Source organism: Primulina tabacum, chromosome 10, assembly GCF_025594145.1.
Source record: "Primulina tabacum isolate GXHZ01 chromosome 10, ASM2559414v2, whole genome shotgun sequence".
Taxonomy (NCBI): domain Eukaryota; kingdom Viridiplantae; phylum Streptophyta; class Magnoliopsida; order Lamiales; family Gesneriaceae; genus Primulina; species Primulina tabacum.
The window spans coordinates 39,281,538-39,304,808 of record NC_134559.1 but is presented as its reverse complement, the minus strand read 5'-3'; the positions used below and the strand labels follow the sequence as shown (position 1 = coordinate 39,304,808).

Genomic DNA, 23,271 nt, shown 5'->3' with positions numbered 1-23,271 from the left:
GATTATTTGAGCCAAAAATCGTCTGTCAACAAGTAATCAAAAATAGAAAAACACGAAAAAGGGTGCAACACGAGAACTTCCCAGGGGGTCACCCACCCTAGAACTGCTCTCGTTCAAGCACGCTTAACTTCGTTGTTCTGATGGGATCCGGTGCATTAATGCTGGTATGATCGCACCCGACATTGAGTGGGATGTTTATTCTTATATCCCTGGAGTACGTGTGGAGTGGGCGGCGATGGACAACACGCGGCACTGCTCTCGCCCAATCAGAACCATGAAGTTAAGTGTTCTGGCGCGATGGCAGAGCTAGGATGGGTGACCTCCTGTGAAAGTCCTCGTGTCGTGACCGTTTACGTAAATTATGGATAAAACAGTCGACATAATTGTTTTTAATTAGTTAACTGTCTCCGGAGTAATCTGGGTCATACTCTTCGGCACAGAACCGGCTCACGACAACAAAAATCGCTTAATGTTCCCAGAAAATAGGAAAAAAATAAGAAGAAGAAAATAGCGAATGTAAAGCTTTTCTTATGCATGGGTTGCGATAAAGTGGAACCGAAATCGAATTTCGAACTTCCTAAGCGGATTTCTCGAGGAAACGGAAGGTTAACAGAAGTGGAAAATCGTAAATTAGAGGGTCTTAGAGAAGGAATTAGGTTAAAATCTCGCAAGCTCATTGCGGAGTAATGAGCCTCGTTCGTTTGCCCGTTTACAATCAAATTAGACTACAATTTTGTCCGAATCCGGCAGTGCCCGAGCTACGTTGATTTCACATGTCTTATCAGGTCCCGATCGAGATTCATATGATTTGAGCCGAAAATCGTCTGTCAACAAGTAATCAAAAATAGAAAAACACGAAAAAGGGTGCAACACGAGAACTTCCCAGGGGGTCACCCACCCTAGAACTGCTCTCGTTCAAGCACGCTTAACTTCGTTGTTCTGATGGGATCCGGTGCATTAATGCTGGTATGATCGCACCCGACATTGAGTGGGATGTTTATTCTTATATCCCTCGAGTACGTGTGGAGCGGGCGGCGATGGACAACACGCGGCACTGCTCTCGCCCAATCAGAACCATGAAGTTAAGCGTTCTGGCGCAATGGCAGAGCTAGGATGGGTGACCTCCCTGGGAAGACCTCGTGTCGCGACCGTTTACATAAATTATGGATAAAAAATTCGAAATAATTGTTTTTAATGAGTTACCCGTCTCCGGAGTAATCTGGGTCATACCCTTCCGCACAGACCGGCTCACGACAACAAAAATCGCTAAATGTTCCCAGAAAATAGGAAAAAAATAAAAAGAAGAAAAAAGCGAATGTAAAGCTTTTATTATGCCTGGGATACGATAAAGTGGAACCGAAATTGAATTTCGAACTTCCTAAGCGGATTTCTCGAGGAAACGGAAGTTAACAGAAGCGGAAAATCGCAAATTAGAGGGCCTTAGAGAAGGAATTCGGCTAAAATCTCGTCAGCTCATTGCGGAGGAATGAGTCTCATTCGTTTGCCCGTTTACAATTAAATTAGGCTACAATTTTGTCCAAATCCGGCAGTGTCCGACCTACGTTGATTTCACATGTCTTATCTTGTCCCGATCGAGATTCAGATTATTTGAGCCGAAAATCGTATGTCAACAAGTAATCAAAAATAGAAAAACACGAAAATTGGTGCAACACGAGGAGTTCCCTGAGGGTCACCTATCATAGTACTGCTCTCGCCCAAGCACGCTTAACTTTGGAGTTCTGATGGGATCCGGTGAATTAGTGCTGGTATGATCGCACCCGACATTGAGTGGATGTTTATTCTTATATCCCAAGAGTACGTGTGGAGAAAGCGACGATGGACAACACGAGGCACTGCTCTCGCCTAATCAGAACCATGAAGTTTAGCGTTCTAGTGCGATGGGAAAGCTAGGATGGGTAACCTCCCTTGGAAGTACTCGTGTCACGACCGTTTACGTAAATTATGGATAAAACAGTCGAAATAATTGTTTTTAATGAGTTAAACGTCTCCGGAGTAATCTACGTAATACCCTTCTGCATAGAACCGGCTCACGACAACAAAAATCGCTAAGTATTCCAAGAAAACAGAAAAAAAAAATAGGAATAAGAAAATAGCGAATGTAAAGCTATTATTATGCCTGGGATAAAATAAAATGGAACCGGAATAAATTTTGGACTTCCAAAGCGGATTTCTCGAGGAAATGAAAGCTTAACAGAAGCGAAAAATCACAAATTAGAGGGTTTTAGAGAAGAAATTCGGCTAAAATCTCGCCAGCTCATTGCAGAGTAAAAAGTCTCGTTCGTTTGCCTGTTTACAATCAAATTAGGCTACAATTTTGTCCAAATCCGGCAATGTTCGAGCTAAGTTGATTTCACATGTCTTATCTGGTCCTGATCGAGATTCAAGTGATTTGAGCCGAAAATCATATGTCAACAAGTAATCAAAAATAGAAAAACACGAAAAGGGGTGCAACACGAGGACTTCCCAGGGGTCAACCATCCTAGTACTGCTCTCGCCCAAGCACGCTTAACTTCGGAGTTCTGATGGGATCCGGTTCATTAGTGCTGGTATGATCGCACCAGACATTGAGTTGAATGTTCATTCTTATATCCCTTGAGTACGTGTGGAACGGGCGGCGATGGACAACACGCGGCACTGCTCTCGCCCAATCAGAACCATGAAGTTAAGTGTTCTGGCGCGATGGCAGAGCTATGATGGGTGACCTGCCGTGGAAGTCCTCGGGTCGTGACCGTTTACGTAAATTATGGAAAAAACAGTCGACATAATTGTTTTTAATTAGTTAACTGTCTCCGGAGTAATCTGGGTAATACTCTTCGGCACAGAACCGGCTCACGACAACAAAAATCGCTTAATGTTCCCAGAAAATAGGAAAAAAATAAGAAGAAGAAAATAGCGAATGTAAAGCTTTTCTTATGCATGGGTTGCGATAAAGTGGAACCGAAATCGAATTTCGAACTTGCTAAGCGGATTTCTCGAGGAAACGGAAGGTTAACAGAAGTGGAAAATCGCAAATTAGAGGGTCTTAGAGAAGGAATTTTGTTAAAATCTCCCAAGCTCATTGCGGAGTAATGAGTCTCATTCGTTTGCCCGTTTACATTCAAATTAGGCTACAATTTTGTCCGAATCCGGCAGTGCCCGAGCTACGTTGATTTCACATGTCTTATCAAGTCCCGATCGAGATTCAGATGATTTGAGCCGAAAATCGTCTGTCAACAAGTAATCAAAAATATAAAAACACGAAAAGGGGTGCAACACGAGGAGTTCCCTGGGGGTCACCTATCCTAGTACTGCTCTCGCCCAAGCACGCTTAACTTTGGAGTTCTGATGGGATCCGGTGAATTAGTGCTGGTATGATCGCACCCGACATTGAGTGGATGTTTATTCTTATATCCCAAGAGTACGTGTGGAGAAAGCGACGATGGACAACACGAGGCACTGCTCTCGCCTAATCAAAACCATGAAGTTTAGCGTTCTAGTGCGATGGGAGAGCTAGGATAGGTAACCTCCCTGGGAAGTACTCGTGTCACGACCGTTTACGTAAATTATGGATAAAACAGTCGAAATAATTGTTTTTAATGAGTTAAACGTCTCCGGAGTAATCTACGTAATACCCTTCTGCATAAAACCGGCTCACGACAAAAAAAATCACTAAGTATTCCCAGAAAACAGAAAAAAAAATAAGAAGAAAAAAATAGCGAATGTAAAGCTATTATTATGCCTCGGATAAAATAAAATGGAACCGGAATAAATTTTGGACTTCCTAAGCGGATTTCTCGAGGAAATGAAAGCTTAACAGAAGCGGAAAATCGCAAATTAGAGGGTTTTAGAGAAGAAATTCGGCTAAAATCTCGCCAGCTCATTGCGGAGTAAAAAGTCTCGTTCGTTTGCCCGTTTACAATCAAATTAGGCTACAATTTTGTCCAAATCCGGCAATGCTCGAGCTACGTTGATTTCACATGTCTTATCTGGTCCTGAACGAGATTCAAGTGATTTGAGCCGAAAAACATATGTCAACAAGTAATCAAAAATAGAAAAACACGAAAAAAGGTGCAACACGAGGACTTCCCAGGGGTCAACCATCCTAGTACTGCTCTCGCCCAAGCACGCTTAAGTTCGGAGTTCTGATGGGATCCGGTGCATTAGTGCTGGTATGATCGCACCAGACATTGAGTTGAATGTTCATTCTTATATCCCTCGAGTACGGGTGGAACGGGCGGCGATGGACAACACGCGGCACTGCTCTCGCCCAATCAGAACCATGAAGTTAAGTGTTCTGGCGCGATGGCAGAGCTATGATGGGTGACCTCCCGTGGAAGTCCTCGGGTCGTGACCGTTTACGTAAATTATGGAAAAAACAGTCGACATAATTGTTTTTAATTAGTTAACTGTCTCCGGAGTAATCTGGGTAATACTCTTCGGCACAGAACCGGCTCACGACAACAAAAATCGCTTAATGTTCCCAGAAAATAGGAAAAAAATAAGAAGAAGAAAATAGCGAATGTAAAGCTTTTCTTATGCATGGGTTGCGATAAAGTGGAACCGAAATCGAATTTCGAACTTGCTAAGCGGATTTCTCGAGGAAACGGAAGGTTAACAGAAGTGGAAAATCGCAAATTAGAGGGTCTTAGAGAAGGAATTTGGTTAAAATCTCCCAAGCTCATTGCGGAGTAATGAGTCTCATTCGTTTGCCCGTTTACAATCAAATTAGGCTACATTTTTGTCCGAATCCGGCAGTGCCCGAGCTACGTTGATTTCACATGTCTTATCAGGTCCCGATCGAGATTCAGATGATTTGAGCCGAAAATCGTCTGTCAACAAGTAATCAAAAATAGAAAAACACGAAAAGGGGTGCAACACGAGGAGTTCCCTGGGGGTCACCTATCCTAGTACTGCTCTCGCCCAAGCACGCTTAACTTTGGAGTTCTGATGGGATCCGGTGAATTAGTGCTGGTATGATCGCACCCGACATTGAGTGGATGTTTATTCTTATATCCCAAGAGTACGTGTGGAGAAAGCGACGATGGACAACACGAGGCACTGCTCTCGCCTAATCAGAACCATGAAGTTTAGCGTTCTAGTGCGATGGGAGAGCTAGGATGGGTAACCTCCCTGGGAAGTACTCGTGTCACGACCGTTTACGTAAATTATGGATAAAACAGTCAAAATAATTGTTTTTAATGAGTTAAACGTCTCCGGAGTAATCTACGTAATACCCTTCTGCATAGAACCGGCTCACGTAAAAAGAAGAAAATAGCGAATGTAAAGCAATTATTATGTTTGGGATACAATAAAATGGAACCGGAATCGAATTTCAAACTTTCTAAGCGGATTTATCAAGGAAACGAAAGCTTAACAGAAGCGGTAAATCGCAAATTAGAGGGTCTTAGAGAAGGAATTCGGCTAAAATCTCGTCAGCTCATTGCGTAGTAATGAGTCTCGTCCGTTTGCCCGTTTACAATCAAATTAGCCTACAATTTTGTCCAAATCCGGCAGTGCCCGAGCTACGTTGATTTCACATGTCTTATCTGGTCCCGATCGAGATTCAGATTATTTGAGTCAAAAGTCATCTGTCAACAAGTAATCAAAAATAGAAAAACACGAAAAGGGGTGCAACATGAGGACTTTCCATGGGGTCACCCATCTTAGTACTGGTCTCGCCCAAGCACGCTTAACTTCGGAGTTCTGATGGGATTCGGTGCATTAGTGCTGGTATGATCGCACCCCACATTGAGTGTGATTTTTATTCTTATATGCCTCGCGTACGTATGAAGCGGGCGACGATGGACAACACGCAGCACTGCTCTCGCCCAATCAAAACCATGAAGTTAAGCGTCTGGCGCGATGGTAGAGCTAGGATGGGTGACCTCCCTGTGAAGACCTCGTGTCGCGACCGTTTACGCAAATTATGGATAAAACATTTCGAAATAATTGTTTTTAATGAGTTAACCGTCTCCGGAGTAATCTGGGTCATACCCTTCCGCACAGAACCGGCTCACGACAACAAAAATCGCTAAATGTTCCCAGAAAATAGGAAAAAAATAAGAAGAAGAAAATAGCGAATGTAAAACTTTTATTATACCTGGGATACGATAAAGTGGAACCGAAATCGAATTTCGAACTTCCTAAACGGATTTTTCGAGGAAACGAAAGCTTAACAGAAGCGGAAAATCGCAAATTAGAGGGTTTTAGAGAAGGAATTCGGCTAAAATCTCGCCAGCTCATTGCGGAGTAATGAGTCTCGTTCGTTTGCCCGTTTACAATCAAATTAGGCTACAATTATGTCCAAATCCGGCAATGTCCGACCTACGTTGATTTCACATGTCTTATCTGGTCCCGATCGAGATTCAGATTATTTGAGCCGAAAATCGTCTGTCAACATGTAATCAAAAATAGAAAAACACGAAAAGGGGTGCAACATGAGGACTTCCCTGGGGGTCACCTATCCTAGCACTGCTCTCGCCCAAGCACGCTTAACTTCGGAGTTCTGATGGTATCCGGTGAATTAGTGCTGGTATGATCGCACCCGACATTGAGTGGGATGTTTATTCTTATATCATTCGATTATGTGTGGAGCGGGCGGCGATGGAAGAGCAAGGATAAGTGACCGCCCTTGGAAGTCCTCGTGTCGCGACCGTTTACGTAAATTATGGATAAAACAGTCGACATAATTGTTTTTAATGAGTTAACCGTCTCCGGAGTAATCTGGGTCATACCATTCGGCACAGAACCGGCTCACGACAACAAAAATCGATAAATGTTCTTAGAAAATAGGAAAAAAATAAGAAGAAGAAAATAGCGAATGTAAAGCTTTTATTATGCCTGGGATACAATAAAGTGGAACTGAAATCGAATTTCGAACTTCCTAAGCGGATTTCTCGAGGAAACGGAAGCTTAACAGAAGCGGAAAATCGCAAATTAGAGGGTCTTAAAGAAGGAATTTGGCTAAAATCTCGCAAGCTCATTGCGGAGTAATGAGTCTCGTTCGTTTGCAAGTTTACAATCAAATTAGTCTACAATTTTGTCCAAATCCGGCAGTGTCCGAGCTACGTTGATTTCACATGTTTTATCTATTCCTGATCGAGATTCAGAGGATTTGAGCCGAAAATTGTCTGTCATTAAGTAATCAAAAATAGAAAAATACGAAAAGGGGTACAACACGAGGACTTCTCAGGGGGTCACCCATCTTATCACTGCTCTCGCCCAAGCACGCTTAACTTCGGAGTTCTGATGGGATCCCGTGCATTAGTGCTTGTATGATCGCACCCGATATTGAGTTGGATGTTTAATCTTATATCCTTCGAGTATTTGTGGAGCGGGCAGCGATGGACAACACGCGGCACTGCTCTCGCCCAATCAGAACCATGAAGTTAAGCGTTCTGGCGCGATGGCAGAGCTAGGATGGGTGACCTCCCTGGGAAATCCTCGTGTCGCGACCGTTTACGTAAATTATGGATAAAACATTCAAAATAATTGTTTTTAATGAGTTAATCGTCTCTGGAGTAATCTGGGTCATACCCTTCCGCACAGAACCGGCTCACGACAACAAAAATCTCTAAATGTTCCCAGAAAATAGGAAAAAAATAAGAAGAAGAAAATAGCGAATGTAAAGCTTTTATTATGCCTGGGATACGATAAAGTGGAACCGAAATTGAATTTCGAACTTACTAAGCGGATTACTCGAGGAAACGGAAGCTTAACAGAAGCGGAAAATCGCAAATTAGAGGGTTTTAGAGAAGGAATTCGAAGCCAGCTCATTGCGGAGTAATGAGTCTCGTTCGTTTGCCCGTTTACAATCAAATTAGGCTACATTTTTGTCCAAATCCAGCCGTGCCCGAGCTACGTTTATTTCACATCTATTATCTGGTCCCGATCGAGATTCAGATGATTTGAGCCGAAAATCGTCTGTGAACAGGTAATCAAGAATAGAAAAAGACGAAAAGGGGTGCAACACGAGGACTTTCCAGGTGGTCACCCATCCTAGTACTGCTCTCGTCCAAGCACGCTTAGCTTCGGAGTTCTGATGGGATCCGGTGCATTTGTGCTGGTATGATCGCACCCGACATTGATTGGATGTTTATTCTTATATCACAATAGCACGTGTGGAGAAGGCGACGATGGACAACACGCGGCACTGCTCTCGCCCAATCAGAACCATGAAGTTAAGCGTTCTGGCGCGATGGCAGAGCTAGGATAGGTAACCTCCCTGGGAAGTACTCGTGTCACGACCGTTTACGTAAATTATGGATAAAGCAGTCGAAATAATTGTTTTTAATGAGCAAGCCGTATCCGGAGTAATGAGTAAGCCGTATCCGGAGTAAGTATTCCCAGAAAATGGAAAAAAAAAGAAGAAGAAAATAGCGAATGTAAAACTATTATTATGCCTGTGATAAGATAAAATGGAACCGGAATAAAATTTCGGACTTCCTAATCGGATTTCTCGAGGAAACGGAAGCTTAACAGAAGCGAAAATCGCAAATTAGAGGGTTTTAGAGAAGAAATTCGGCTGAAATCTCGCAAGCTCATTGCGGAGTAATGATTCTCGTTCGTTTGGCAACAATTTTGTCCAAATCCGGCAGTGCCCGAGCTACGTTGATTTCACATGTCTCATCTGGTCCCGATCGAGATTCAGATGATTTGAGCCGAAAATCGTCTGTCAACAAGTAATCAAAAATAGAAAAACACGAAAAGGGGTGCAACACGAGGACTTCCCAAGGGGTCGGTTACCCATCCTAGTACTTCTCTCGCCCATGCACGCTTAACTTCGGAGTTCTGATGGGATCCAGTGCATTAGTGCTGGTATGATCGCACTTGATATTGAGTGGGATGTTTATTCTTATATCCTTCGAGTATGTGTGGAGCGGGCGGCGATGGACAACACGCGGCACTGCTCTCGTCCAATCAGAACCATGAAGTTAAGCGTTCTGGCACGATGGCAGAGCTAGGATGGGTGACCTCCCTTGGAAGTCCTCGTGTCGCTACCGTTTACGTAAATTACGGATAAAATAGTCGACATAATTGTTTTTAATGAGTTAACCGTCTCCGTAGTAATCTGGGTCATACCATTCGGCACAGAACCGGCTCACGACAACAAAAATCGATAAATGTTCCCAGAAAATAGGAAAAAAATAAGAAGAAGAAAATAGCGAATGTAATGCTTTTATTATGCCTGAGATACGATAAAGTGGAACCGAAATCGAATTTCGAACTTCCTAAGCGGATTTCTCGAGGAAACGGAAGCTTAACAGAAGCGGAAAATCGCAAATTAGAGGGTCTTAGAGAAGGAAATTCGGCTAAAATCTCGCCAGCTCATTGCGGAGTAATGAGTCTCGTTCGCTTTCCCGTTCACAATCAAATTAGCCTACAATTTTGTCCAACTCCGGCAGTGCCCGAGCCATGTTGATTTCGCATGTCTTATCTGGTCCCTGATCGAGATTCAGATGATTTGAGCCGAAAATCGTCTGTCAACAAGTAATCAAAAATAGAAAAACACGAAAAGGGGTGCAACACGAGGACTTCTCAGATGGTCACCCATCCTAGTACTGCACTCGCCCAAGCACGCTAAACTTCAGGAGTTCTGATGGGATCCTGTGCATTAGTGCTGGTATGATCGCACCTGATATTGAGTGGGATGTTTTATTCTTATATCCTTCGAGTACGTGTGGAGCGGACGGCGATGGACAACACGCGGCACTGTCTCTCCCAATCAGAACCATGAAGTTAAGCAGTTCTGACGCGATGGCAGAGCTAGATGGATGACCTCCTTGGGCAGTCCTCGTGTCGCGACCCTTTACGTAAATTATGGATAAAACATTCAAAATAATTTTTTTTAACGAGTTGATTGTCTTTGGAGTAATCTGGGTCATACCCTTCCGCACAGAACCGGCTCACGACAATAAAAATCGCTAAATGTTCCCAAAAAATAAGAAAAAAATAAGAAGAAGAAAATAGCGAATGTAAAGCTTTTATTATGCCTGGGATACGATAAAGTGGAACCGAAATTGAATTTCGAACTTACTAAGCGGATTACTCGAGGAAACGGAAGCTTAACAGAAGCGGAAAATCGCAAATTAGAGGGTCTTAGAGAAGGAATTCGGCTAAAATCTAGCCAGCTCATTGCGGAGTAATGAGTCTCGTTCATTTGCCCGTTACCAATCAAATTAGGCTACAATTTTGTCCAAATCCGGCAGTGCCCGAGCTACGTTGATTTCTCATGTCTTATCTGGTCCCGATCGAGATTCAGATGATTTGAGCCGAAAATCGTCTATCAACAAGTAATCAAAAATAGAAAAACACGAAAATTTGTGCAACACGAGGACTTCCCAGGTGGTCACCCATCCTTGTACTGCTCTCGTCCAAGAACGCTTAGCTTCGGAGTTCTGATGGGATCCGGTGCATTAGTGCTGGTATGATCGCACCCGACATTGAGTGGATGTTTATTCTTATATCTCAAGAGTACGTGTGGAAAAGGCGACAATGGACAACACGCGGCACTGCTCTCGTCCAATCAGAACCATGAAGGTAAGCGTTCTGGCGCGATGGCCGAGCTAGGATGGGTAACCTCCCTGGGAAGTACTCGTGTCACGACCGTTTACGTAAATTATGGATAAAACAGTCGAAATAATTGTTTTAAATGAGTTATCCGTCTCCGGAGTAATCTGCGTCATACCCTTCCGCACAGAACCGGCTCACGACAACAAAAATCGATAAATGTACTCAGAAAATAGAAAAAAAAAATAAGAAGAAGGAAATAGCGAATGTAAACGGATTTCTCGAGGAAACGGAAGCTCAACAGAAGCGGAAAATCGCAAATTAGAGGGTCTTAGAGAAGGAATTCGGGCTAAAATCTCACCAGCTCATTGCGTAATAACGAGTCTCGTTCGTTTGCCCGTTTACAATCAAATTAGCCTACAATTTTGTCTAAATCCGGCAGTGGCCGAGCTACGTTGATTTCAGTCGAAATAATTTTTTTTAATGTGTTAACCATCTCTGGGTAATCTGCGTCATACCCTTCCGCACAGAACCGGCTCACGACAACAAAAATCGATAATTGTTCCTAGAAAATAGAAAAAAAATAAGAAGAAGGAAATAACGAATGTAAAGCTATTATTATGCCTGGGATACGATAAAATGGATCCGGAATCGAATTTCGAACTTCCTAAGCGGATTTCTCGAGGAAACGAAAGCTTAACAGAAGCGGTAAATAGCAAATTAGATGGTCTTAGAGAAGGAATTCGGCTAAAATCTCGTCAGCTCATTGCGTAGTTATGAGTCTCGTCCGTTTGCCCGTTTACAATCAAATTAGCCTACAATTTTGTCCAGATCCGGCAGTGCCCGAGCCACGTTGATTTCACATGTCTTATCTGGTCCCGATCGAGATTCAGATGATTTGAGCCAAAATCGTCTGTCAAAAAGTAATCAAAATAGAAAAACACGAAAAAGGGTGCAACACGGGGACTTCCCATGGGGTCACCCATCCTAGTACTTCTCTCACCCAAGCACACTTAACTTCAGAATTCTGATGGGATCCAGTGCATTAGTGCTGGTAGGATCGCACATGACATCGAGTGGGATGTTTATTATTATATCCTTCGAGTACGTGTGGAGCGGACGGCGATGGACAAAACAGTCGAAATAATTGTGTTTAATGAGTTAACCGTCTCCGGAGTGATCTACGTAATACCCTTCCGCACAGAACCGGCTCACGACAAAAAAAAATCGCTAAATGTTCCAGAAAATAGAAATAAAAAATAAGAAGAATCAAATAGCGAATGTAAAGCTATTATTATGCTGGGATACGATAAAATGGAACCGGAATCGAATTTCGGACTTCCTAAACGGATTTCTCGAAGAAACGAAAGCTTAACAGAAGCGGAAAATCGCAAATTAGAGGGTCTTAGAGAAGAAATTCGGCTAAAATCTCGCCAGCTCATTGCGGAGTAATGAGTCTCGTTCGCTTGCCCGTTCACAATCAAATTAGCCTACAATTTTGTCCAACTCCGGCAGTGCCCGAGCCATGTTGATTTCAGCATGTCTTATCTGGTCCCGATCGAGATTCAAATGATTTGAGCCGAAAATCGTCTGTCAACAAGTAATCAAAAATAGAAAAACACGAAAAGGGGTGCAACACGAGGACTTCTCAGATGGTCACCCATCCTAGTACTGCACTCGCCCAAGCACTCTAACTTCAGAGTTCTAATGGGATCCGGTGCATTAGTGCTGGTATGATCGCACCTGAAATTGAGTGGGATGTTTTTTCTTATATCCCTCGAGTACGTGTGGAGCGGACGGCGATGGACAACACGCGGCACTGTTCTCGCCCAATCAGAACCATGAAGTTAAGCATTCTGACGCGATGGCATAGCTAGAATGGGTGACCTCCTTGGGCAGTCCTCGTGTCGCGACCGTTTACGTAAATTATGGCTAAATAGTAGAAATAATTATTTTTAATGAGTTAACCGTCTCCAGAGTAATCTACGTTATACCCTTCCGCAGAGAACATGGCTCACGACAACAAAAATTGTTAAATGCTCCCAGATAATAGGAAAAAACAAAACAAGAAGAAAATAACGAATGTAAAGCTATTATTATGCCTGGGATACGATAAAATGGAACCGGAATCGAATTTCGGACTTCCTAAACGGATTTCTCGAGAAAACAGAAGCTTAACAGAAGCGGAAAATCGCAAATTAGAGGGTCTTAGAGAAAGAATTCGGCTAAAATCTCGCCAGCTCATTGCGGAGTGATGAGTCTTGTTCGTTTGCCCGTTTACAATCAAATTAGCCTACAATTTTGTCCAAATCCGGCAGTGCCCGAGCTACGTTGATTTCACATGTCTTATCTGGTCCCGATCGAGATTCAGATGATTTGAGCCTAAAATCGTCTGTCAACAAGTAATCAAAATACAAAAACACGAAAAGGGGTGCAACACGAGGACTTTCCAGGGGGTCACCCATCCTAGTACTGCTCTCTCCCAAGCACGCTTAACTTCGGAATTATGGTGGGATCCGGTGCATTAGTGCTGGTATGATCGCTCATGATATTGAGTGGGATGTTTATTCTTATATCCCTTAAGTACGTGTGGAGCGGGCGGCGATGGACAACACGCGGCGCTGCTCTCGCCCAATAAGAACCATGAAGTTAAGCGTTCTGGCGCGATGGCAGTTCTAGGATGGGTGACCTCCCTGAGAAGACCTCTTGATGCGACCGTTTACGTAAATTATGGATAAAACAGTCGAAATAATTGTTTTTTATGAGTTATCCGTCTCCGGAGTAATCTGCGTCATACCCTTCCGCACAGAACCGGCTCACGACAACAAAAATCGATAAATGTACTCAAAAAATAGAAAAAAAAATAAGAAGAAGGAAATAGCGAATGTAAAGCTATTATTATGCTTGGGATACGATAAAATGGAATAGAATCGAATTTCGTACTTCCTAAACGGATTTCTCGAGGAAACGAAAGCTCAACAGAAGCGGAAAATCGCAAATAGAGGGTCTTAGAGAAGGAATTCGGCTAAAATCTCACCAGCTCATTGCGTAGTAATGAGTCTCGTTCGTTTGCCCGTTTACAATCAAATTAGCCTACAATTTTGTCCAAATCCGGCAGTGCCCGAGCTATGTTGATTTCAGTCGAAATAATTTTTTTTAATGAGTTAACCGTCTCTGGGGTAATCTGTGTCATACCCTTCCGCACAGAACCGGCTCACGACAACAAAAATCGATAAATGTTCCCAGAAAATAGATTAAAAATAAGAATAAGAAATAACGAATGTAAAGCAATTATTATGCCTGGGATACGATAAAATGGCACCGGAATCGAATTTCGAACTTCCTAAGCGGATTTCTCGATGAAACGAAAGTTTAGCAAGAGCGGTAAATCGCAAATTAGAGGGTCTTAGAGAAGAAATTCGGCTAAAATCTCGTCAGCTCATTGCGTAACAATGAGTATCGTCCGTTTGCCCGTTTACATTCAAATTAGCCTACAATTTTGTCCAAATCTGGCAGTGCCTGAGCTACTTTCATTTCACATGTCTTATCTGGTCCCGATCGAGATTCATATGATTTGAGCCGAAAAATCATCTGTCAACAAGTAATCAAAAATAGAAAAACACGAAAAGGGTTGCAACACGAGGACTTCCCAGAAGGTCACCCATCCTAGTACTGCTCTCGCCCAAGCACGCTCTTAACTTCGGAGTTCTGATTGAATCCGGTGCATTAGTGCTGGTATGATAGCACCCGACATTGAGTGGATGTTTATTCTTATATATCTCGAGTACGTGTGGAGCGGGCGGCGATGGACAACAGGCGGCACTGCTCTCGCCCAATAATAACCATGAAGTTAAGCGTTCTGGCGCGATGGCAGAGGTAGGATGGGTGACCTCCCTGGGAAGACCTCGTGTCGCGACCGTTTACGTAAATTATGGATAAAACATTCGAAATAATTGTTTTTAATGAGTTAACCGTCTCCGGTGTAATCTGGGTCATACCCTTCCGCACAGAACCGGCTCATGACAACAAAAATAGATAAATGTTCCCAGAAAATAGAAAAAAAAATAAGAAGAAGGAAATAACGAATGTAAAGCTATTATTATTCTTGGGATACGATAAAATGTAACCAGAATCGAATTTCGAACTTCCTAAGCGGATTTCTCGAGGAAACGAAAGCTTAACAGAAGTGGTAAATAGCAAATTAGAGGGTCTTAGAGAACGAATTCGGCTAAAATCTCGTCAGCTCATTGCGTAGTAATGAGTCTCGTCCGTTTGCCTATTTACAATCAAATTAGCCTACAATTTTGTCCAAATTCGGCAGTGCCCGAGCTACTTTCATTTAACATGTCTTATCTGGTCCCGATCGAGATTCAGATGATTTGAGCCGAAAATCGTCTGTCAACAAATAATCAAAAATAGAAAAACACGGAAAGGGGTGCAACACGAGGACTTCCCAGGGGGTCACCCATCCTAGTACTGCGCTTTCGCCCAAGCACGCTTAACTTCGGAGTTCTGATGGGATCCGGTGCATTAGTGCTGGTATGATCGCACCCGACATTGAGTGGGATGTTTATTCTTATATCCCTCGAGTACGTGTGGAGCGAGCAGCGATGGACAACACGCGGCACTGTTCTCGCCCAATCAGAACCATGAATTTAAGCGTTCTGGCGCGATGGCAGAGCTAGGATGGGTGACCTCCCTGGGAAGACCTCGTGTCGCGACCGTTTACGAAAATTATGGATAAAACAGTCGAAATAATTTTTTAATTAGTTAACCGTCTCCGGAGTTATCTGCGTCATACTCTTCCGCACAGAACCGGCTCACGAAAACAAAAATCGATAAATGTTCCCAGAAAATAGAAAAAAAATAAGGAGAAGGAAATAACGAATGTAAAGCTATTATTATGCCTGGGATACGATAAAATGGAACCGGAGATCGAATTTCGAACTTCCTAAGCGGATTTCTCGAGGAAACGAAAGCTTAACAGAAGCGGTAAATCGCAAATTAGAGGGTCTTAGAGAAGGAATTCGGCTAAAATCTCGTCAGCTCATTGCGTAGTAAGGAGTCTCGTCCGTTCGCACCCGTTTACAATCAATTAGCCTACAATTTTGTCCAAATCCGGCAGTGCCCGAGCTACTTTCATTTCACCTGTCTTATCTGGTCCTGATCGAGATTCAGTTGATTTGAGCCGAAAATCGTCTGTCAACAAGTAATCAAAAATAGAAAAACACAAAAGAGATGCAACTGGAGGACTTCTCAGGGGGTCACCCATCCTAGTACTGCTCTCGCCCAAGCACGCTAACTTTGGAGTTCTGATGGGATCCGGTTCATTAGTGCTGGTATGATCGCACCCGACATTGAGTGGGATGTTTATTCTTATATCCCTCGAGTACATGTGGAGCAGGTGGCGATGGACAACACGCGGCACAGCTCTCGCCCAATCATAACCATGAAGTTAAGCGTTCTGGCTCGATGGCAGAGGTAGGATGGGTGACCTCCCTGGGAAGACCTCGTGTCGAGACCGTTTACGTAAATTATAGATAAAACAGTCGAAATAATTGTTTTTAATGAGTTAACCGTCTCCGGAGTAATCTGCGTCATACCCTTCGGCACAGAACAGGCTCACGACAACAAAAATCGATAAATGTTCCCAGAAAATAGAAAAAAAAATAAGAAGAAGGAAATAACGAATGTAAAGCTATTATTATTCTTGGGATACGATAAAATGGAATTAGAATCGAATTTCGAACTTCCTAAGCGGATTTCTCGAGGAAACGAAAGCTTAACAGAAGCGGTAAATCGCAAATTAGAGGGTCTTAGAGAAGGAATTCGGCTAAAATCTCGTCAGCTCATTGCATAGTAATGAGTCTCGTCCGTTTGCCCGTTTACAATCAAATTAGCCTACAATTTTGTCCAAATCCGGCAGTGCCCGAGCTACGTTGATTTCACATGTCTTATCTGATCTCGATCGAGATTTATATGATTTGAGCCGAAAATCGCATGTCAACAAGTAATCAAATATAGAAAACACGAAAAGGGGTGCAACACGAGGACTTCCCAGGGGGTCAACATCCTAGTACTGTTCTCTGCCCAGCACGCTTAACTTCGGAGTTTGATGGGATCCGATGCATTAGTGCTGGTATGATCGCAACCGACAATGAGTGGGATGTTTATTCTTGTATCCCTCGAGTACGTGTGGAGCGGGCGGCGATGGACAACACGCGGCACTGCTCTCGCCCAATCATAACCATGAAGTTAAGCGTTCTGGCGCGATGGCAGAGGTAGGATGGGTGACCTCCCTGGAAAGACCTCGTGTGCGACCGTTTACGTAAATTATAGATAAAACAGTCGAAATAATTGTTTTTAATGAGTTAACCGTTTCCGGAGTAATCTGCGTCTTATCCTTCCGCACAGAACCGGCTCACGACAACAAAAATCGATAAATGTTCCCAGAAAATAGAAAAAAAAATAAGAAGAAGGAAATAACGAATATAAGACTATTATTATTCTTGGGATACGATAAAATGGAACCAGAATCGAATTCGAACTTCCTAAGCGGATTTTCGAGGAAACGAAAGCTTAAAGCAAGCGGTTAATCGCAAATAGAGGGTCTTAGAGAAGAATTCGGCTAAAATTCGTCAGCTCATTGCGATAGTAATGAGTCCTCGTCCGTTTGCCCGTTTACAATCAAATTAGCCTACAATTGTGTCCAAATCCGGCAGTGCCCGAGCTACTTTCATTTCACATGTCTTATCTGGTCCGATCGAGATTCAGATGATTTGAGCCGAAATCGTCTGTCAACAATAATCCAAAAAATAGAAAAACACGAAAAAGGAGGTGCAACACGAGGACTCTCCCAGGGGTCACCCATCCTAGTACTGCTCTCCAAGCACGCTTAACTTCGGAGTTCTGATGGGATCCGGTGCATTAGTGCTGGTATGATCGCACCCGACATTGAGTGGGATGTTTATTCTTATATCCCTCGAGTACGTGTGGCGGGCCGATGGACAACACGCGGCACTGCTCTCGCCCAATCATAACCATGAAGTTAAGCGTTCTGGCGCGATGGCAGAGCTAGGATGGGTGACCTCCCTGGGAAGACCTCGTGTCGCGACCGTTTACGTAAATTATGGATAAAATCGAAATAATTGTTTTTAATGAGTTAACCGTCTCCGGAGTAATCTGCGTCATACCCTTCCGCACAGAACCGGCTCACGACAACAAAAATCGATAAATGTTCCCAGAAAATAGAAAAAATAAGAAGAAGGAAATAACGAATGTAAAGCTATTATTATGCTGGATACGATAAAATGGAACCGGAATCGAATTTCGAACTTCCTAAGCGGATTTCTCGAGGAAACGAAAGCTTAACAGAAGCGGGTAAATCGCAAATTAGAGGGTCTTAGAGAAGGAACTTCGGCTAAACATCTCGCAGCTCATTGCGTAGTAATGAGTCTCGTCCGTTTGCCCGTTTACAATCAAATTAGCTACAATTTGTCCAAATCTGGCAGTGCCGAGCTACTTTCATTTAACATGTCTTATCTGGTCCCGATCGAGATTCAGATGATTGAGCCGAAAATCGCTGTCAACAAGTAATCAAAAATAGAAAAACACGAAAAGGGGTGCAACCGAGGGCTCCCAGTGGGGTACACCATCCTAGTACTGCGCTTCGCCAAGCCGCTAACTTCGGAGTTCTGATGGATCCGGTGCATTAGTGCTGGTATGATCGCACCCGACATTGAGTGGGATGTTTATTCTTAATCCCTCGAGTATTGTGTGGAACGGGCGGCGATGGACAACACGCGGCACTGCTCATCGCCCAATCATAACCATGAAGTTAAGCGTTCTGGCGCGATGGCAGAGTAGGATGGGTGACCTCCCTGGGAAGACCTCGTGTCGCGACCGTTTACGTAAATTATGGATAAAACAGTCGAAATAATTGTTTTTAATGAGTTAACCGTCTCCGGAGTAATCTGCGTCATACCCTTCCGCACAGAACCGGCTCACGACAACAAAAATCGATAAATGTTCCCAGAAAATAGAAAAAAAATAAGAAGAAGGAAATAACGAATGTAAAGCTATTATTATGCCTGGATACGATAAAATGGAACCGGAATCGAATTTCGAACTTCCTAAGCGGATTTCTCGAGGAAACGAAAGCTTAACAGAAGCGGTAAATCGCAAATTAGAGGGTCTTAGAGAAGGAATTCGGCTAAAATCTCGTCAGCTCATTGCGTAGTAATGAGTCTCGTCCGTTTGCCCGTTTACAATCAAATTAGCCTACAATTTTGTCCAAATCCGGCAGTGCCCGAGCTACTTTCATTTCACATGTCTTATCTGGTCCCGATCGAGATTCAGATGATTTGAGCCGAAAATCGTCTGTCAACAAGTAATCAAAAAGAAAAACACGAAAAGGGTGCAACACGAGGACTTCCCAGGGGTCACCCATCCTAGTACTGCTCTCGCCCAAGCACGCTTAACTTCGGAGTTCTGATGGGATCCGGTGCATTAGTGCTGGTATGATCGCACCCGACATTGAGTGGGATGTTTATTCTTATATCCCTCGAGTACGTGTGGAGCGGGCCGATGGACAACACGCGGCACTGCTCTCGCCCAATCATAACCATGAAGTTAAGCGTTCTGGCGCGATGGCAGAGCTAGGATGGGTGACCTCCCTGGGAAGACCTCGTGTCGCGACCGTTTACGTAAATTATGGATAAAACAGTCGAAATAATTGTTTTTAATGAGTTAACCGTCTCCGGAGTAATCTGCGTCATACCCTTCCGCACAGAACCGGCTCACGACAACAAAAATCGATAAATGTTCCCAGAAAATAGAAAAAAAATAAGAAGAAGGAAATAACGAATGTAAAGCTATTATTATGCCTGGATACGATAAAATGGAACCGGAATCGAATTTCGAACTTCCTAAGCGGATTTCTCGAGGAAACGAAAGCTTAACAGAAGCGGTAAATCGCAAATTAGAGGGTCTTAGAGAAGGAATTCGGCTAAAATCTCGTCAGCTCATTGCGTAGTAATGAGTCTCGTCCGTTTGCCCGTTTACAATCAAATTAGCCTACAATTTTGTCCAAATCCGGCAGTGCCCGAGCTACTTTCATTTCACATGTCTTATCTGGTCCCGATCGAGATTCAGATGATTTGAGCCGAAAATCGTCTGTCAACAAGTAATCAAAAATAGAAAAACACGAAAAGGGTGCAACACGAGGACTTCCCAGGGGTCACCCATCCTAGTACTGCTCTCGCCCAAGCACGCTTAACTTCGGAGTTCTGATGGGATCCGGTGCATTAGTGCTGGTATGATCGCACCCGACATTGAGTGGGATGTTTATTCTTATATCCCTCGAGTACGTGTGGAGCGGGCGGCGATGGACAACACGCGGCACTGCTCGCCCAATCATAACCATGAAGTTAAGCGTTCTGGCGCGATGGCAGAGCTAGGATGGGTGACCTCCCTGGGAAGACCTCGTGTCGCGACCGTTTACGTAAATTATGGATAAAACAGTCGAAATAATTGTTTTTAATGAGTTAACCGTCTCCGGAGTAATCTGCGTCATACCCTTCCGCACAGAACCGGCTCACGACAACAAAAATCGATAAATGTTCCCAGAAAATAGAAAAAAAATAAGAAGAAGGAAATAACGAATGTAAAGCTATTATTATGCCTGGATACGATAAAATGGAACCGGAATCGAATTTCGAACTTCCTAAGCGGATTTCTCGAGGAAACGAAAGCTTAACAGAAGCGGTAAATCGCAAATTAGAGGGTCTTAGAGAAGGAATTCGGCTAAAATCTCGTCAGCTCATTGCGTAGTAATGAGTCTCGTCCGTTTGCCCGTTTACAATCAAATTAGCCTACAATTTTGTCCAAATCCGGCAGTGCCCGAGCTACTTTCATTTCACATGTCTTATCTGGTCCCGATCGAGATTCAGATGATTTGAGCCGAAAATCGTCTGTCAACAAGTAATCAAAAATAGAAAAACACGAAAAGGGTGCAACACGAGGACTTCCCAGGGGGTCACCCATCCTAGTACTGCTTCGCCCAAGCACGCTTAACTTCGGAGTTCTGATGGGATCCGGTGCATTAGTGCTGGTATGATCGCACCCGACATTGAGTGGGATGTTTATTCTTATATCCCTCGAGTACGTGTGGAGCGGGCGGCGATGGACAACACGCGGCACTGCTCTCGCCCAATCATAACCATGAAGTTAAGCGTTCTGGCGCGATGGCAGAGCTAGGATGGGTGACCTCCCTGGGAAGACCTCGTGTCGCGACCGTTTACGTAAATTATGGATAAAACAGTCGAAATAATTGTTTTTAATGAGTTAACCGTCTCCGGAGTAATCTGCGTCATACCCTTCCGCACAGAACCGGCTCACGACAACAAAAATCGATAAATGTTCCCAGAAAATAGAAAAAAAAAGAAGAAAAACGAATGTAAAGCTATTATTATGCCTGGATACGATAAAATGGAACCGGAATCGAATTTCGAACTTCCTAAGCGGATTTCTCGAGGAAACGAAAGCTTAACAGAAGCGGTAAATCGCAAATTAGAGGGTCTTAGAGAAGGAATTCGGCTAAAATCTCGTCAGCTCATTGCGTAGTAATGAGTCTCGTCCGTTTGCCCGTTTACAATCAAATTAGCCTACAATTTTGTCCAAATCCGGCAGTGCCCGAGCTACTTTCATTTCACATGTCTTATCTGGTCCCGATCGAGATTCAGATGATTTGAGCCGAAAATCGTCTGTCAACAAGTAATCAAAAATAGAAAACACGAAAAGGGTGCAACACGAGGACTTCCCAGGGGTCACCCATCCTAGTACTGCTCTCGCCCAAGCACGCTTAACTTCGGAGTTCTGATGGGATCCGGTGCATTAGTGCTGGTATGATCGCACCCGACATTGAGTGGGATGTTTATTCTTATATCCCTCGAGTACGTGTGGAGCGCGGCGATGGACAACACGCGGCACTGCTCTCGCCCAATCATAACCATGAAGTTAAGCGTTCTGGCGCGATGGCAGAGTAGGATGGGTGACCTCCCTGGGAAGACCTCGTGTCGCGACCGTTTACGTAAATTATGGATAAAACAGTCGAAATAATTGTTTTTAATGAGTTAACCGTCTCCGGAGTAATCTGCGTCATACCCTTCCACAGAACCGGCTCACGACAACAAAAATCGATAAATGTTCCCAGAAAATAGAAAAAAAATAAGAAGGAAATAACGAATGTAAAGCTATTATTATGCCTGGGATACGATAAAATGGAACCGGAATCGAATTTCGAACTTCCTAAGCGGATTTCTCGAGGAAACGAAAGCTTAACAGAAGCGGTAAATCGCAAATTAGAGGGTCTTAGAGAAGGAATTCGGCTAAAATCTCGTCAGCTCATTGCGTAGTAATGAGTCTCGTCCGTTTGCCCGTTTACAATCAAATTAGCCTACAATTTTGTCCAAATCCGGCAGTGCCCGAGCTACTTTCATTTCACATGTCTTATCTGGTCCCGATCGAGATTCAGATGATTTGAGCCGAAAATCGTCTGTCAACAAGTAATCAAAAATAGAAAAACACGAAAAGGGTGCAACACGAGGACTTCCCAGGGGTCACCCATCCTAGTACTGCTCTCGCCCAAGCACGCTTAACTTCGGAGTTCTGATGGGATCCGGTGCATTAGTGCTGGTATGATCGCACCCGACATTGAGTGGGATGTTTATTCTTATATCCCTCGAGTACGTGTGGAGCGGGCGGCGATGGACAACACGCGGCACTGCTCTCGCCCAATCATAACCATGAAGTTAAGCGTTCTGGCGCGATGGCAGAGCTAGGATGGGTGACCTCCCTGGGAAGACCTCGTGTCGCGACCGTTTACGTAAATTATGGATAAAACAGTCGAAATAATTGTTTTTAATGAGTTAACCGTCTCCGGAGTAATCTGCGTCATACCCTTCCGCACAGAACCGGCTCACGACAACAAAAATCGATAAATGTTCCCAGAAAATAGAAAAAAATAAGAAGAAGGAAATAACGAATGTAAAGCTATTATTATGCCTGGATACGATAAAATGGAACCGGAATCGAATTTCGAACTTCCTAAGCGGATTTCTCGAGGAAACGAAAGCTTAACAGAAGCGGTAAATCGCAAATTAGAGGGTCTTAGAGAAGGAATTCGGCTAAAATCTCGTCAGCTCATTGCGTAGTAATGAGTCTCGTCCGTTTGCCCGTTTACAATCAAATTAGCCTACAATTTTGTCCAAATCCGGCAGTGCCCGAGCTACTTTCATTTCACATGTCTTATCTGGTCCCGATCGAGATTCAGATGATTTGAGCCGAAAATCGTCTGTCAACAAGTAATCAAAATAGAAAAACACGAAAAGGGTGCAACACGAGGACTTCCCAGGGGGTCACCCATCCTAGTACTGCTCTCGCCCAAGCACGCTTAACTTCGGAGTTCTGATGGGATCCGGTGCATTAGTGCTGGTATGATCGCACCCGACATTGAGTGGGATGTTTATTCTTATATCCCTCGAGTACGTGTGGAGCGGGCGGCGATGGACAACACGCGGCACTGCTCTCGCCCAATCATAACCATGAAGTTAAGCGTTCTGGCGCGATGGCAGAGGTAGGATGGGTGACCTCCCTGGGAAGACCTCGTGTCGCGACCGTTTACGTAAATTATGGATAAAACAGTCGAAATAATTGTTTTTAATGAGTTAACCGTCTCCGGTAATCTGCGTCATACCCTTCCGC

At 43.8% G+C, this 23,271-nt stretch overlaps 24 non-coding genes and 4 pseudogenes across 24 annotated transcripts; all 28 read right to left on the bottom strand.

Moving 5' to 3' along the window:
* Window positions 1-59: 59 nt before the first annotated feature.
* On the bottom strand, window positions 60-178 carry LOC142509948 (5S ribosomal RNA). The gene has a single exon (XR_012808093.1). It is a non-coding gene; the product is annotated as a 5S ribosomal RNA (ribosomal RNA).
* A 683-nt stretch (window positions 179-861) lies between these two features.
* On the bottom strand, window positions 862-980 carry LOC142509946 (5S ribosomal RNA). Its single transcript, XR_012808091.1, has one exon. It is a non-coding gene; the product is annotated as a 5S ribosomal RNA (ribosomal RNA).
* Window positions 981-1,661: 681 nt separating this feature from the next.
* On the bottom strand, window positions 1,662-1,780 carry LOC142507215 (5S ribosomal RNA). The gene has a single exon (XR_012805477.1). It is a non-coding gene; the product is annotated as a 5S ribosomal RNA (ribosomal RNA).
* A 683-nt stretch (window positions 1,781-2,463) lies between these two features.
* LOC142516262 (5S ribosomal RNA) lies at window positions 2,464-2,581 on the bottom strand. The gene has a single exon (XR_012812065.1). It is a non-coding gene; the product is annotated as a 5S ribosomal RNA (ribosomal RNA).
* A 683-nt stretch (window positions 2,582-3,264) lies between these two features.
* On the bottom strand, window positions 3,265-3,383 carry LOC142515315 (5S ribosomal RNA). Its single transcript, XR_012811167.1, has one exon. It is a non-coding gene; the product is annotated as a 5S ribosomal RNA (ribosomal RNA).
* A 682-nt stretch (window positions 3,384-4,065) lies between these two features.
* Window positions 4,066-4,183, bottom strand: LOC142517176 (5S ribosomal RNA). The gene has a single exon (XR_012812937.1). It is a non-coding gene; the product is annotated as a 5S ribosomal RNA (ribosomal RNA).
* Window positions 4,184-4,866: 683 nt separating this feature from the next.
* LOC142515313 (5S ribosomal RNA) lies at window positions 4,867-4,985 on the bottom strand. Its single transcript, XR_012811166.1, has one exon. It is a non-coding gene; the product is annotated as a 5S ribosomal RNA (ribosomal RNA).
* A 640-nt stretch (window positions 4,986-5,625) lies between these two features.
* On the bottom strand, window positions 5,626-5,744 carry LOC142506424 (5S ribosomal RNA). The gene has a single exon (XR_012804718.1). It is a non-coding gene; the product is annotated as a 5S ribosomal RNA (ribosomal RNA).
* Window positions 5,745-6,427: 683 nt separating this feature from the next.
* LOC142509523 (5S ribosomal RNA) lies at window positions 6,428-6,546 on the bottom strand. The gene has a single exon (XR_012807693.1). It is a non-coding gene; the product is annotated as a 5S ribosomal RNA (ribosomal RNA).
* A 621-nt stretch (window positions 6,547-7,167) lies between these two features.
* On the bottom strand, window positions 7,168-7,286 carry LOC142509239 (5S ribosomal RNA). The gene has a single exon (XR_012807423.1). It is a non-coding gene; the product is annotated as a 5S ribosomal RNA (ribosomal RNA).
* A 674-nt stretch (window positions 7,287-7,960) lies between these two features.
* On the bottom strand, window positions 7,961-8,079 carry LOC142513634 (5S ribosomal RNA). Its single transcript, XR_012809571.1, has one exon. It is a non-coding gene; the product is annotated as a 5S ribosomal RNA (ribosomal RNA).
* Window positions 8,080-8,708: 629 nt separating this feature from the next.
* On the bottom strand, window positions 8,709-8,831 carry LOC142507823 (5S ribosomal RNA). The gene has a single exon (XR_012806066.1). It is a non-coding gene; the product is annotated as a 5S ribosomal RNA (ribosomal RNA).
* A 685-nt stretch (window positions 8,832-9,516) lies between these two features.
* On the bottom strand, window positions 9,517-9,636 carry LOC142507351 (5S ribosomal RNA). Its single transcript, XR_012805611.1, has one exon. It is a non-coding gene; the product is annotated as a 5S ribosomal RNA (ribosomal RNA).
* Window positions 9,637-10,319: 683 nt separating this feature from the next.
* On the bottom strand, window positions 10,320-10,438 carry LOC142506866 (5S ribosomal RNA). Its single transcript, XR_012805141.1, has one exon. It is a non-coding gene; the product is annotated as a 5S ribosomal RNA (ribosomal RNA).
* Window positions 10,439-11,458: 1,020 nt separating this feature from the next.
* Window positions 11,459-11,577, bottom strand: LOC142508997 (5S ribosomal RNA). Its single transcript, XR_012807190.1, has one exon. It is a non-coding gene; the product is annotated as a 5S ribosomal RNA (ribosomal RNA).
* Window positions 11,578-12,136: 559 nt separating this feature from the next.
* On the bottom strand, window positions 12,137-12,254 carry LOC142506898 (5S ribosomal RNA). The gene has a single exon (XR_012805172.1). It is a non-coding gene; the product is annotated as a 5S ribosomal RNA (ribosomal RNA).
* A 683-nt stretch (window positions 12,255-12,937) lies between these two features.
* LOC142511638 (5S ribosomal RNA) lies at window positions 12,938-13,056 on the bottom strand (annotated as a pseudogene).
* Window positions 13,057-14,137: 1,081 nt separating this feature from the next.
* Window positions 14,138-14,258, bottom strand: LOC142507985 (5S ribosomal RNA). The gene has a single exon (XR_012806219.1). It is a non-coding gene; the product is annotated as a 5S ribosomal RNA (ribosomal RNA).
* A 683-nt stretch (window positions 14,259-14,941) lies between these two features.
* LOC142514435 (5S ribosomal RNA) lies at window positions 14,942-15,062 on the bottom strand. The gene has a single exon (XR_012810328.1). It is a non-coding gene; the product is annotated as a 5S ribosomal RNA (ribosomal RNA).
* Window positions 15,063-15,744: 682 nt separating this feature from the next.
* On the bottom strand, window positions 15,745-15,862 carry LOC142511405 (5S ribosomal RNA; annotated as a pseudogene).
* A 683-nt stretch (window positions 15,863-16,545) lies between these two features.
* Window positions 16,546-16,662, bottom strand: LOC142512610 (5S ribosomal RNA; annotated as a pseudogene).
* A 681-nt stretch (window positions 16,663-17,343) lies between these two features.
* Window positions 17,344-17,459, bottom strand: LOC142510560 (5S ribosomal RNA; annotated as a pseudogene).
* A 1,463-nt stretch (window positions 17,460-18,922) lies between these two features.
* On the bottom strand, window positions 18,923-19,040 carry LOC142511301 (5S ribosomal RNA). Its single transcript, XR_012808729.1, has one exon. It is a non-coding gene; the product is annotated as a 5S ribosomal RNA (ribosomal RNA).
* Window positions 19,041-19,719: 679 nt separating this feature from the next.
* On the bottom strand, window positions 19,720-19,837 carry LOC142511290 (5S ribosomal RNA). The gene has a single exon (XR_012808728.1). It is a non-coding gene; the product is annotated as a 5S ribosomal RNA (ribosomal RNA).
* A 679-nt stretch (window positions 19,838-20,516) lies between these two features.
* Window positions 20,517-20,634, bottom strand: LOC142513558 (5S ribosomal RNA). The gene has a single exon (XR_012809498.1). It is a non-coding gene; the product is annotated as a 5S ribosomal RNA (ribosomal RNA).
* Window positions 20,635-21,307: 673 nt separating this feature from the next.
* LOC142511277 (5S ribosomal RNA) lies at window positions 21,308-21,425 on the bottom strand. Its single transcript, XR_012808726.1, has one exon. It is a non-coding gene; the product is annotated as a 5S ribosomal RNA (ribosomal RNA).
* A 674-nt stretch (window positions 21,426-22,099) lies between these two features.
* On the bottom strand, window positions 22,100-22,217 carry LOC142511265 (5S ribosomal RNA). Its single transcript, XR_012808725.1, has one exon. It is a non-coding gene; the product is annotated as a 5S ribosomal RNA (ribosomal RNA).
* A 679-nt stretch (window positions 22,218-22,896) lies between these two features.
* Window positions 22,897-23,015, bottom strand: LOC142516268 (5S ribosomal RNA). Its single transcript, XR_012812071.1, has one exon. It is a non-coding gene; the product is annotated as a 5S ribosomal RNA (ribosomal RNA).
* Between the last annotated feature and the right edge of the window lie 256 nt (window positions 23,016-23,271).